Source organism: Dermacentor albipictus, chromosome 2 (genome assembly GCF_038994185.2).
Source record: "Dermacentor albipictus isolate Rhodes 1998 colony chromosome 2, USDA_Dalb.pri_finalv2, whole genome shotgun sequence".
Taxonomy (NCBI): Eukaryota; Metazoa; Arthropoda; class Arachnida; order Ixodida; family Ixodidae; genus Dermacentor; species Dermacentor albipictus.
Genome location: NC_091822.1, coordinates 48,456,270 through 48,471,008, shown reverse-complemented (window position 1 = coordinate 48,471,008; position 14,739 = coordinate 48,456,270). Strand labels below are relative to the sequence as shown.

The 14,739-nt window shown below is 48.2% G+C and overlaps 1 long non-coding RNA gene across 2 annotated transcripts in view; it reads left to right on the top strand.

Annotated features, from left to right (window-relative positions):
• The window catches only part of LOC135904300 (uncharacterized), a 73,243-nt gene that overhangs the window by 48,084 nt on the left and 10,420 nt on the right, over positions 1-14,739 (top strand). For both annotated transcript variants that reach the window (XR_010565081.2, XR_011511735.1), the window contains exon 5: positions 12,349-12,486. This is a non-coding gene — a long non-coding RNA (uncharacterized lncRNA). The remainder of the gene's footprint in view (positions 1-12,348; positions 12,487-14,739) is intronic.

Sequence of the window (14,739 nt, the reverse complement as noted above, 5' to 3'; positions counted from 1 at the left end):
TAGGATGCATCTCCCTGCCTTGGTTGACGAGAACCTGACTGCCTGAGCGGTGACCTGCGCTTCAATCACTTCATCATTGTCGTTGTGCATACCGAGTTTGCTTAACCTGTCCGAGCAGGTGGTTACTGGTAACCCCAGTACCTTTTTGATGCTCTTGCGCATGAGAATGTTAAGCTTATTCTTGTCGGTTTCGGTCCAGTTGAGGGCCGAGGCTGCATAGTTGATGTGGCTTATTAGGAAAGCGTCATGGATCCTGAGGACGTTGCCTTCACCTAGTCGCTTCTTTCGTCCGGATACTCTAGCAACTAGTCTCAGCATGCTCTCGGTTTTCGCCGTGATGCGCGTGAGCGTTTTGGCGTTAGATCCACGTGCGTCAATCAGTAATCCTAGGATTCGGATAGATTCGACTTGAGGAATGGGCTGCCCGTTTCTTGCAAAGAGGGATATGGGAAGTTGGTTTATGGGGTGAGCCCCCGAACATCTTGCCTCGCCGGCCTGTAAAGTAACAATTCAGATTTGTTTGGGGATAGTTGGAGGCCTGTGTCTTCTAGGTAGGACTCCGTTGCGTCTAGGGCTGATTGTAGCGAGTGCTCTACCTCTTTGAGTGATCCTCCGGGGCACCAGATCATGATGTCGTCTGCGTAGAGCGAGTGGCTTATATTAGGAAGGGATCTTAGCCTTTCTGACGAGCCCTTCATGACTATGTTCAACAGTAAAGGGGAGATGACTGCTCTTTGGGGAGTGCCTCTGGCCCCTAGTGCGAACTCATCTGGCTTGAGTAGTGCAATCCTGATGGTGGCTGTTCTGTTCATGAGGAATGATCTAACAAAAGCCTGAGACCTTGCTCCCAGACCTAGGCTGGCCGTGGCCTGCAGGACGAATAGAAGACATACAGTGTCAAATGCCTTGGTCAGGTCTAGGGCTAAGATGCCCCTAACATCCCTAGTGCTGCTATCGAAAATGTGCTTCTTAAGGAGTAGCATTACATCCTGTGTGGAAAGGCTGGGCCTGAAGCCGACCGTGTTGTGCGGGAACAGTTCGTTGCGTTCTATGTAATCCGATATCCTGTGCAGGATCGCATGCTCCGCTACCTTGCCTACGCAAGAGGTTAGACATATCGGCCTCAGGTTGTCAAGGTTTAGGGGCTTACCCGGTTTCGAGATATGCACAACCGAGGCCGATTTCGCTCGTCCGGGAAGCACCCGTTCTCCCAAGTTTTGTAGACCTCTTTCGTTAGCAACTCAATTGATCTATCATCCAGGTTCCTTAGCAGTCTGTTTGAGATGCCGTCCGGACCTGAGGCCGACCTGCTATTTAGGTTGTGAAGTACTGCTCTGATTTCGGACTCCGTGAAGGGGTCATCGAATTCCTTTACCGTGTCACATTCGATCTTGGGATATTCCTCTGAGTGTGCTGCGCCTAGCGGGAGATATCTATTGGCTACCTCGTGTAAGAGCGTTTGTTCGGTTCCTCCTTCTTGGTTGTGCCTGTGAATGAGGTGGCACAATGTGCGTCTTTGATTGCTTTTGGTTTGCGTGTCATCTAGCATGTGCTTAAGGAGATTTCATTTTGCGCCTGTGCGCATGCGCCCATTGACTGATGAACAGATTTCATCCCATTGTAGTCTAGCTAACTCGGTGCAGTACTGTTCAATCTCCCTGTTAATGGCGGCAACCCTCTTTCGCAACCTCCGGTTGAGCCTTTGTGTTTTCCATCGCCTCAAAATAGAGGCTTTAGCTTCCAAGAGATGTGCGAGGTGCGGGTCCATCCTGGAAAACTCGAGCTCGGTTTGAATAGTTTTTGTACTCTTTTCAAAGTCTGCTCTGAGTGTCTCGACGAGTTCGCTGAAGCTGGCGTATTCGCCAGTGTCCTCCTTTCTGAGCTTACGGAAAGCATCCCAGTCCGTGACCTTAAATTCCCTGGCCTGGGGGGCTCTGACCTGAAGGGTAACACTAATGATGAAGTGATCGCTGCCCAGGTTTTCTTGTTTTCCCATGTTGTTTGCTCTACATTTCTGATAAGGGCAAGATCGGGGGTTGTTTCTCTAGCCACCGACGTGCCCAGTCTCGTGGGGAAACGGGGATCGGTGATGACTGTTAGCGCTAGGTCATCGGCGGCCCGCGCTAGATTTGTGCCCTTAGCTGTCTGCCTGATGTACACCCATGCGTTGCGTGGGGCGTTGAAGTCTCCCGCGATTACTAACGGTGACTCTCTAGCGAGCGAAGCCGCCTTCATAAACAGGGAGTGGAAAGACTGTCTCTGATCGGATGGTGGGCTGTAAACATTGGGGATGAACACGCTTTGTTTAAGCCAGCTGTTGGGGATAACCGCAACCAGAAGCGCCTCCTTCCTGCCGCGACCTGGCTGAATGTCATGTTCAACGTATGCGAGCTTTTTGCTCACTAGCGTAGCTATACCTCTCTTGGACTCCCCCCTTGCCGCCACCGATTTGTAGCCTGTGAGGGTGGGTGTAACACACAGTGTCTCCTGTAGCAAAATTACTTGCTGCCTTTTGGCCTCAGCTGTAATGTACTGTTGCAGCGAAGTCTTGCGCCTTTGAAAGCTGGCACATTTCCACTGCCAAATTACTAGATCCTTTTGAGTGCCCGCCATTTTGCTAGTTTAGATTTTGATGACCCCTCGGGGCCGTCCCAGTACCGTCATTAGCTGCAGCTTGCCTACGAACCTTTGAATTGGCCTTTATCGCCATCGTATTTTCAACCACTACTACTTTATTCTCTATAGCTCCTACTTTACCTTCAAGTGCTCCCATGCGCTGCGCAAGCTGGTTAATGCTTGGCTGATTTTCTTTGGAAATACTAAGTAACCCTTGGAGCATATTGTTCTGCGAGCTTTCCGCACCGGACAACACAACAAAACAACTTTTTTTATCCGCTTATAGAGGTTCGTTGTGTTGTCGTTAGACGTATGCGAGCATTTCTCGAATCAAATCCTTAGGGTGGAGATGTGTACGCTGAATATTCCTCAAAAGGCTTCGTAAAAGTGGCAGCTTTGGTAGACATTATTCTGCCGTTGATCACACCCACCATGAGGGCCGGTATTTCATGCGCCAGAGTACTTTGTCGAAAAACAGTTATGCAGTACTTAGGTACGTGATTGTCAATATAAGCCAATATCCCGAAGAAGAAGCAAACGAAAGAAGGAGACAGAGCGACCCAATTAACGTTTCCCGTGCTGACTCCGGCATCGCGACCACCGACCGACCACGAAAACGGCCACAAAAGCTGAAATTCGCTATTCGCTTTAGAGTACCTTGCGCCTTTGTTGAGCGCGGCAAAAATATGTTCATATTGGGCAACATCGTCCGGCTCAGGAAACTTGGAAGCAGCTGTGTAGTCGTGGTTCGGAGTGGGTGGGCACAGCAGGTACGTCTCTCTGGCTGTCGGATTTTCGTGTACGAAGATACTTCACATGAAACGACATGCCACAAACACCGCCGGCCAACATACCCTCCTCCGCCTACATGTGAAAGCTGCCTTGCCTGATCTCGTTTCCCGTTGATATAAAAGGGTCGTCTGCATTCAAAAGACCCCAACCAAATATATCGCCGCACCGGTCACCCACTTGGAGCTTCCAGCCTGCTCTCGTAAACTACTACTTTTATTGTGTTTTATTCCCTTCTATCCCAGTTTCGAACGAACTTCCTTAGGTTACAATTACCATCATCAGTCTATTATTGTTTATTTGAAATATTGTGAGCACTACCCACGACTAGCTCTTCTTCATGTCTACACAACATCATCTCTTGTACAAGATCTCTACATGTAGTTATCATCTTCAGCCTCACAGCTTCTTCTCCATCGTAGCTCAAGCTCTGCTGGATTAAAACGGTCCCTTATAAGTGGTGGAGGTGCTTATCGTTCCCCGCGAACTCTCGCCCTTCTCACTGGAGCTCCACTCGGGTCGCCTCATGCCACCTATTGCCATGCTTGCTCAAGACAATTCGAGCACGTCCGTTACTACCTCCCCAGCACAGCCTTCGCCATCCGTCGTGGCCATCCACAACCGCCACCGTGGCACGCCAGTCTTCGCTGGGCTGCGGGGAGATGACGTCGAGGAAAGGTTCCAAAACTCCAACCTGGGAAGTTACTGCAATGAGTGGGATACCTCACAGAAGTTGCAGAATGTCCCCTTCTACATCACGGATGTCGCGAAAACCTGGTTTTGCTACCATCAGCCTGATCTCCCCGGCTGGAAAGCATTCACGCAGCAACTTCGACAGATCTTCGGCGCCTTCGCTGTCGGCACTGAGGTCACGAAGAAGAGGCTCGGTGAGCGTGTTCAGTGTCTCGCGGAATCGTACACATCCTACATTAAGCATGTGCTAGCATTGTGCAAACGTGTCCACGCCACCGTGTTCCAGACAGACCGCATACGGCATGTTATATAGGGCATGAAAACCGTCGCCTTTAGCGCACTCGCCACACAAAAGCCTGCCACCATCCAAGATGTAATAGCCATTTGCTTGCGCCTAGCAGAACTTTAATCTCTGCGGCTATGCACGGCTAATGCAGACTTTCGTTTGCCTTCAGCAGTAGAATTGCGCACGATCATACGTGATATTGTTCGGGAGGAACTTCACGGGTGGTGTCCTTACTGTGTGCCAGAACGTGGCGTCACACCTTCTCCGACCGGCTTACGCGAGGTAATGAAACAAGAGATCGCCACTGCGTCACGTCTAACGTGCCCCGACGGCCCCTGCGCTAGACAGGTGCCAGGATACACCGTCGTCGCGGCGCTACCCTCTGGTCACCGCGGCCCCTCTACAGACAGGACCACTACGTCCCTGTGGCTTCACTGTCGCCACCAGTGCGTGTACAGCCTTACCGCTCCGCTCCGCTTCCCACTCGACCCATTTGCTACTACAGTGGCTACTGCGGGCATATCTCCCGGTTCTGTCGAGGGCGTCAACAGGATGAGCAACGTGGTTACACACCCGAAGAGCGAACAGGTGTCGGTCGAGCAACGGGCTACCAGCGAAGCTCGTACCGCTTTTCATTTCAACGATCCCCTTCTCAGCCGTACACAACCAACGCGCCTCTGAATTCTCGAGAATCTCGACACAGGTCGCCTTATCCACGTCGTCGTTCCGTATCACCTCTCCTGCCTACTTCTCACGTCTCCAACGCTCACTCGCAACACTCTCCGATGCAGTTTTAGGAGGGGAAACTACATCCACCGGACAGCCCATGACTCCTCCAGAGTGACCGTCGAACTTGTTGCCAGTGGTTGTGGAAGGTGTGTCCGTCGAAGCTCTGATTGACAAAGGTGCCGCCATTTCGATTATTCGGGCAGATATGTTCGCGCCTCCTGGAAGTGATGACGCCGTACTGCAGCCCATCTCTGAGTGCAGCGACCAACGCTGTTCTTCGACCCATCGAGCGATGTACAGTTCGGGTATTCATTGACGGAATACGTGGTCACAGTGTTTTTTCTGTGTTCCCCGAGTGTTCCCATGAAGGTATTTTAGGACGGGATTTCTTGGTTTTGGCGTCCACTGATATCTCTTGTCGTGAGCGACTTGTACACCTGAATGCTACCGGTTACTCTCTTCCTGATTATGAAGAACGGATTCGCTTCGTCACCTTCTGCAATTATATTTCTTGGATATCAAGAGAAGAAATATGTAAGTGTGAGTTCCAGCGACATTCGGGATGCCGACGTTCTAGTTCTTCCCTACAGTCATACGCAATCTAAGTAATTCTTCTCTCATGGCTCTGTATTCCTCACCATGGTAAAGCAAACAACAGAACCTCGACTACTATCCTGTACATCAAGTGTCAGTTGCACTGTTAATACACAGCCTAATGCAGTTGTTGCCCTTTAGACTGTGCTACCAGAGTAAACGTCGTCGCCACTCACTGCCTCTTCCATACCGCTGTCGGCAAACATAAGCCCTGACCTGACCTCTGCCCAGAGTCGCGATTAGAAAAATACCGTACTTTCTTCGACATCTATTCGCCGTCCTCAGTATGACGACTGCTGCGAGTCATCGCATACACATTGACGGCTATCCTCATTGTTCACTGGCGGCCATATGGCGTGTCTCACGAGTTGCGAGAAATCATCAAGAAAAATGTACTGGACATGCTTCGATGGAATATAATGCGACCTTCCTCGAGCCCCTGGTCCAATACAGTTGTTCTAGCGCAGAAGAAAGACGGTTCAGTGCGTTTTTATGTTGATTACCGTTTCCTGAAGAAAATCACGCGCAAGGATGTTTACCCTTTCCCACGTGTCGACGATGTACTAGGTTTTTTTACTGGGTGCCGATTATTTATTTAGTGTTGATCTGAGATAGGGCTACTGGCAAACACTGGTGTCAGAGACCAACAAAGAGAAAACCGCTTTTGCATTCCCATATGGGCTATATGGCTGAGGAGTTCTATAGAGATTTATACAGTACCAGGGGCACCCACGACAATAATGGAAGAGAATATAGTCTAGAGAAATTTGACATACCACAAGTAACGCCGGAAGAAGTAAAGAAAGCTTTGGGAGCTATGCAAAAGGGGAAAGCAGCTTGGGAGGAACAGGTAACAGGAAAATTATTGAAGGATGGTGGGCTGATTGTTTTAGAAAAACTGGCCACCCTGTTTACGCAATGCCTCATGACCTCTAGGGTACCGAATCTCAGAGGAACGCCAACAGAATCACAATCCACAAGAAAGGAGACGCCAAAGACTTGAAAAATTATAGACCGATCAGCTTACTGTCCGTTGCCTACAAAGTATTTACTAAGGTAATCGCAAATAGAATCAGGAACGCATTAGACTTTGTCAACCAAGAGATCAGGCAGGATTTCGTAAAGGCAACTCAACAATAGACCATATTCACAATATGAATCAAGTGATAGAGAATGTGGCGAATATAAATAACCCTTATATATATCTTTCATTGATTACGGGAAAGTGTTTGATTCACTCGAAACCTCAGCAGTCATGCAGGCGTTACAGAATCAGGGTGTTGACGAGCCGTATGTAAAAATACCCAAAGATATCGACAGTGGCTCCACAGCCACAGTAGTCCTCCCTAAAGAAAGCAACAAAACACCAATAAAGAAAGGTGTCATGCAGTTAGACACGATCTCTCCAATGCTATTCACAGCGTGTTTACAGGAGGTATTCAGAGATTGGATTGGGATGAATTGGGGATAACAGATAATGCAGAATAACTTAGTAACTTGCCATTCGCTGATATTGCCTTACTTAGTAACTCAGGAGACCAGTTGCAATGCACGCTCACTGATCTGGAGAGGCAAAGCAGAAGGGTGGGTCTAAAAATTAATCTGCAGAAAACTAAAGTAATGTTTAAGAGTCTGGAAAGAGAACAGCAGTTTACAATAGGTAGCGAGGGACTGGAAGTGGAAAGGGAATACATCTTCTTAGGACAGGTAGTGACCACGGACCCGGATCATGAGTCTGAAATAATCAAAGAATAAGAATGGGCTGGGGTGCGTTTGGCAGGTATTCTGAAATCATGAACAGCAGGTTGCCACTATCCCTCAAGAGAAAAGTGTATAACAGCTGTATATTACCAGTACTCACGTATGGGGCAGAATCCTGGAGGCTGACGAAAAGGGTTCTGTTTAAATTTAGGACAACGCAACGAGCTATGCAAAGAAGAATAATGGATGTAACGTTAAGGGATAAGAAAAGGGCGGATTGGTTAGGGAACGAAGGCGGGTTAATGCCATCTTAGTTGAAATCAAGAAAACGAAATGGGCATGGGCAGGACATGTAGTGAGGAGGGAACATGCGCGATGGTCAATAAGGGTTACGGAGTGGATTCCAAGGGAAGGGAAGCGTAACAGGGGGCAGTAGAAAGTTAGGTGGGCGGATGAGATTAAGAAGTTTGCAGGAACAACGTGGCCACAATTAGTACATGACCGGGTTAGTTGGATGAGCATGGGAGAGGCCTTTGCCCTGCAGTGGGCGTAACCAGGATGATGACGATAAATATGATGATGATGATGATGTGCTATACGAGTTTAATATGATGCCCTTTGGGTTCTGCAATGCACCTGCCACCTTGGAATGCGTGATATATAATGTCCTGCGCTGTTTAAGATGATAGCCTGTCTTTGCTATCTCGACGAAATTGTATTATTTTCACCCACGTTCCCAGAACACATGCAGCGTCTTGAACAACTGCTGACCTGTCTCGCAAACGCAGGCCTACAGCTCAACGCAAAAAAATTACTTTCGCAGGATAGACTCTCACAGTTCTGGGTCATTATTCAGCAAAAATGGCACTCGAACAGCCAAGCTTTCCGCCATCCTTGTGTTTCCTCGTCCTCTGCGTCCAAAAGGCGTGCGCAGTTTTCTCGGACTGGCTTCGTACTTCATGCGCTTCATATGCAACTTCGCTGCGCTTACGTCTGCGCTCGATCACCTCCTCTCACAAAACGTGCCCTTCGTTTGGGCTGCCGATTGTGAAAGCGCATTTTGGTCGCTCAAGCAGGCCCTGACGTCCGACCTGGTGCTGTTCCACTCTGACCAAAGTGCAACTACTATCATTCACACTGACGCCAGCATCATTGTCTCGTCGCTTTTCTCCTGCAACGTGACACCACCTTGCATGAATGAGTCGTTGCTTACGCCAGTCGGACGGTGGCGCTGCTGAGAAAAATTACACCGTCACCGAACAAGAGTGCCATGCTGTTGTTTGGGTAGTGCAAAAGTTTCGACCTCGCCTCCATAGCCGTCACATTACAGTTGTCACCGACCATAACGCACTGTGCTAGCTAAGGTCGCTAAAGAAGCTATCGGGTCACCTTGGTCGCTAGGTGATCCGTTTTTAGGAGTATAATTTCGATGCTACCTACAGGTCTGCCAAGAGTCACCAAGACGCAGATTCTCTATCTCATTGCCCTTTGCAGAGCAATAATGACTCACCATCGCCTAGTCATACAGCTGCAAAGCCCTACCCCACTTCATCATCCCTCTCCGTCTAAACGCTTGACTGGCTGAAACCTAATCACAAATCTGTCCTTGTTTCCCACAAACGTGCCCACCCATAATGCCGAACCATTCTCGACCGCATGCAAGGCTCTGCTTCACCTCCTACCATCCCAACTCTATCGACAATTTAACCAATTCAAACTTGACGATGGCGCTTTGCATCGCTACATTTATCACGGCGATGGCAACAAGTGGATACCCATCATGCCACGTTCTCTGCAACGTGAGGTTCTTAAATCCTTTCATGATGATCCGATGGCAGGTCAGCTCGGATACCACTAGACATACGATAGAATACGAAGTCGGTGCTTCTGGCCTGGCCTCTCTTCTGTGGTAGCCAGGTACGTCGCATCATGCGCTCTTTGTCAACGCCGCAAACGACCTACTACTCCTCCTTCTAGTCTTTGGCAACCTCTTGCTTTTCCCGCTTGGCGTTTCAAGGTCGTTGGAATAGACTTGTACGGTCCCCCTCTCAAGTCTTCCTATGGCAATCACTGGATTGTTACGGCCGTAGAACATCTGACACGTCACGCCGACACAGCCTGTATATAATGTCCGAGCGCCGCTGAAGCCGCCCATTTCTTTCTACGCAACATCATCTTACGTCAAGGAGCTCTGCGTGTTCTCCTCGGCGACCGCGGCAAAGCCTTCAACTCGTCTCTTCTTACCGAAGTTCTGCGCGCCACAAACACCATTCGCAAGACCAGTTCGGGTTACTACCCGAGACCAACGGGTTTACATAGTGTTTTCATCGTACACTGTCCGATATTATTGCACTGTGCATCAGCCCCGACCACACCAACTGGGATGTAATTGTGCCGTTTGTGACATTTGCTTACAATACGGCTCTACAAAACACCACCGGCTTTTCTCCCTTTTTCCTCGTTTGTGGCGGCTCACCTACTTTCTCCGTATGGCTCCCGTGTCCTCAGTAAAGCCCTTCTCAGAAAACTTTTTTTGTCTCGCCTCGAAGGCTGCCGTCATCGAGCCCGAATTAACGCCGGTATAGCTGAGAATGCGCTGAAGCATCGCTGCGACTCAACTCAACGTGTTGTCATTTTTTTAAAGCGAAAAGGCAACACCGCGCTTGGCGCGAGCCGGCGTATGTCGGAATTGGCTCGGTAAGCGTGTTCGGAGTCGGAATTGGCTAAGCGCGTTCGGAGTAGGCGCAGGTGGTCACGGCCGCGCGCTATGCGCCATCGTTTGAAGTTCGCCGCAAACGCGTGTTTATCGCGGAGGCCGACTATATAACCGCTTGTCAGAAAATAGGCGTGCGCATCCAACATGGAAGGAGAAGAGAGCGATACTACCGATACAGAGAGCAGTGTTTATACCTGTACAGAAATCGCATGCATTGAGGAATCAGGGTGTACATGAGCCAGATGTAAAACTACTGAAAGATATTTATAGCGGCTTCACAGCCACCGTAGTCCTCCATAAAGAAAGCAACAAAATCCCAATGAAGAAAGGCGTCAGACAGGGAAATACTATCGCTTCAATGCTATTCACCGCGTGTTTACAGGAGGTATTTAGAGACTTGGAGTGGGAAGAATTCGGGATACAAACTGATGGAGAATACCTTAGCAACTTGAGATTCGCTGATGATATTGCCTTGCTTAGTAACTCAGGAGACCAATTACAATGCACGCTCACTGACCTGGAGAGGCAAAGCAGAAGGGTGGGTCTGAAAATTAATCTGCAGAAAACTGAACTAATGTTTAACAGTCTGGAAAGAGAACAGCAGTTTATGATAGGTAGCGAGGCACTGGAAGTGGAAAGGGAATACATCTTCTTAGGGCAGGTAGTGACCACGGATCCGGATCATGAGTCTGAAATAACCAGAAGGATAAGAATGGGCTGGGGTGCGTTTAGCAGGTATTCTGAAATCATGAACAGAGGGTTGCCATTATCCCTCAAGAGAAAAGTGTATAATAGCTGTGTCTTACCAGTACTCACCTACGGGGCAGAAACCTGGAGGCTTACGAAAAGGGTTCTACTCAAATTGAGGCGACGCAACGAGCTATGCAAAGAAGAATAATGGGTGTAACGTTAAGGGATAAGAAAAGGGCGGATTGGGTGAGGGAACGAAGGCGGGTTAATGACATCTTAGTTGAAATCAAGAAAATAAAATGGGCATGGGCAGGACATGTAATGCGGAGGGAAGATAACCAATGGTTATTAAGGGTTACGGACTGGATTCGAAGGGAAGGGAAGCGTAGCAGGGGGTGGCAGAAAGTTAGGTGGGCGGATAACATTAAGAAGTTTGCAGGGACAACATGTCCACAATTAGTGCATGACCGGAGTAGTTGGAGAAGTATGGGAGAGGCCTTTGCCCTGCAGTGGGCGTAACCAGGCTGATGATGATGATAACTACGCAAGGTATACGTCTAGCGTAACCGTAAGCTAACCAAAACATATCCATAAGTGAAACCGTAAGCATAACCATTGGCTAAATCATAAAACATAACCATAGACTGAACCATAAGGATATCCATAGCTTAAACCATAAGCATATCCATAAGTTAAACTGTAACCATATCCATAGGCTAAATCATAAAGCATAACCATAAGCTAAACTGTAAGCATAACCATAGGCTAAATCATAAAGCGTAACCATAAGCTAAACCATAAGCATCACCCAACCTCTTCGCTTCAAGATATCCAGGCTTAACCTTAGCTAAGCCCCGGCCAATTTCTTTACCCTGGCAACAAAGTTCTATGGACTCCTATGTGCGTTCCCGGTTTATGTTAAAAATTCGTCAGACGCTTTATTAGAGCCTACACGGTCATTGACCAGACATCTCCGGTTATTACCGCGTCTCGCCCCTTGGAATTTCTTCCAACCACCGTTGGCATGGTACAGAAATTATGCCTGTATCGCGCTTGAAACCGTACACTCGCCGCGTTTCATCATAATGCCATGCGACCAGGAGGCTGCTTCCACCGCGAGAGGCAATTGGTGTGAGTGCGACCCATGACTGATTCTTCTTCATCACTGACATCATCACTTGTACAAATTCATCATCTGTAATTATGATCATCAGCCGCACCGCTGCCTCTTCGTCGTCGTAGCAAGAGCTCGACTGGATTAAAATGGTTCCTTATAATTTATCTAGGGAACTTTCCAAGTGACAGTACGTGGTAATAAGCTTGCATTGTCTGTACGTTTCCACCCCTTCTAAACAAACCCATGTGGCGTCTTTAAGGAAGTCAAAATAGAATGAGTCGTATTCACGCAACACAATGCGAATCTTCCCTGATCTTTTTTCTTGGTATTTGTGCCGAATACATGCACCAGATCTTCTACCATCAGTGCTGATTAAGAATGAGCAGTGGAAGAGGAATTTCTATTTTTATTGCGCAGCTTTCCAGGAAACGTGTGCACAAGCTTGGTGCCCTGCATTCCATATTCCTTGCTGGAACAGGTGGCTTCAAGGTGCGGTTCAGGATCCAGAACTGCTAACCACTGAGGCGACCACTGAGGCTACAACGACACCCCAAGGTAAGGAAGCTTCCACTTCGCTATCCAGTAAGAATGTGGTGCAGATTGTTGGGAGAAATTAAATAAATGAAGAAGTCACCTTGAACGTGCCTATGAGGGTTAATCTGAGAACGACTATTGCGACTGCGAGTAACGAGGTGTTTTCGTCGCACTAGAAGCAATTCATCTTTCATATTGCACTTGCTTCCCGCGTCAAGAGGATTCAGTGCAACACGTTAGGGGGATATATGTGTTTTGTCCGTATTAAACTGTAACATAAAATTCATGTAAGCCCTTGTGATAGCTTTACCACACTAAGATAAAATCAAGAAATATTTTACTTACGAAAGGTTAGGTAAAAAGATGAGACATAACGTATAAAATAAAGCTACGCAATATGTACGATTTTTTTAACACAACTTATTGCTAAACTTATTAGCATAAAGGCAGGTGACCTCAAACGCAATAGTTTCATTACTTGTCAAAGCATGCCTCATGCCATATGTTTAATTTATTTCCCGGTGGCGGAATAAAAGATTATAGAAAAAGCAATTATCAGGCGCACAAATAAACCACAGTATTATCAAACGCATCAAAAAACAAATAAGACACAGCGATATGAACAGTAATCAGCGCACCGAAGGCGATTTCTTTGGCGATGGGCTTTTTTTTTGTTCTAGTAGCTATCAAGTTGGGGGTGCGGCACTTACGGATTTACCCGGTAATAATTGATGCGGTTTGCCCTAAACTTAGCATCGCCTGATACTTAAACACTTACTTCGCCTTTCCTGTGATACTGGACCTTCTTTCTCTTCATTTTTTCCACTGTGAGTCCGAATAAAAGTGCTGCTGCGCATGACTGCTAATACTGACATGACTGAGTAATATGGAAAAAAATAAATGGGCTGGAAGAGTGTTGAGGTATTTTGTACGGGAAAAATATTCACAGTCGAGTAACAGAACTAGCAAGCTTAACAGCAAGTACGCGGCCTGTAGGGTGGGCAACAAAGCACCAAGGAACTTCATGCGGAAATTCAGAGATGCTGAAATTATCTCGTGGGTGGCGGTAATGGAAAAGAAACCTGCTATGAGTAACTACTGAAGTGGAAAAAAACGAAATGAGGAAAAAACGATAGATGATAACTCAAAGGGAAGCTCATTACTTTTCGAAGGGACTCCTGGATGCCTTATTGCCGGTTGGCCACTCGTCTCACGCGTGCACACTCCGCACTGATAGTCCTGAGGTCGCCGAGCAGGCGTCCATCAGCCTTGCACTCCTAGAAGATGACAAAAGCTTGATATGCTGCGACTCAAAGAGGGCAAATCTGTCCTTCGGAACAGGGAGAATATCCCCGGCCATCAGCAGAATACTTCATACTCACCACTTCACCCCACATGGCATCAGTTGCTTCCCGGCACACATGGGACCATTGGAGGGGCCGCTCCCTAATCTCAAGGAGACGGCACACGAAGCCGCAGGAGACCTAACTCACCGTGCGAGCCCGGACTCCTTCTGGGCAGGATGGGAAAGCGAGTGCGACACGCTGATCTCTTACAACGACCTCACCCAGCATTATAAATTACTCAAGAGAACCACGCCCCTACCGTACGAAGCACTCAATAAAGCACAAGAAGTCACGTACAGGCGGCTTCAGATGGGCACCCACCAATGCCCGGCCTTCCTGCACAAAATCTTCCGGACACGCACCGTGACAAGGAGGAGGACCTTAGTATAGAAGCAATGAACGACAATCTTGTGGGCATCATTAGGGATTGTGCAATAGAAGTCGGTGGTAACTCCGTTAGACAGGATACCAGTAAGCTATCGGAGGAGACGAAAGATCTGATCAAGAGACACCGATGTATGAAAGCCTCTAACCCTACAGCAATACTGCAGCGGTGGCGTAGAGGTAGAACACCCGCCTCGCGTGCAAGAGGTCCGTGGTTCGAATCCCGGTGTCGCGCAATTTTCCTCAGGATTAAAGAAAAAGAAAAAAACAAATCCGCATGTTGATAAAATTGCATAAACAGGACTGGAGTATGGCCTGATCCCGTTGACCAGAACAGGTAACGCAGTTCCTCACCAGAGCAGGATTGGCCACCCTGGGGCAGTACTTGGCCACAACCTCCTATATGAGCACAACAAACCCCCGCCCTCAGTGCCCAGCTGCTCCGAAGCAACTGATCACGGCGGTGGTCAGTCCTGCGACGCTCCAGAGGGTGCTAAGAATCCCTGGCTCCGGACAAGCCACCATTGGAATATGAACCTGGCAG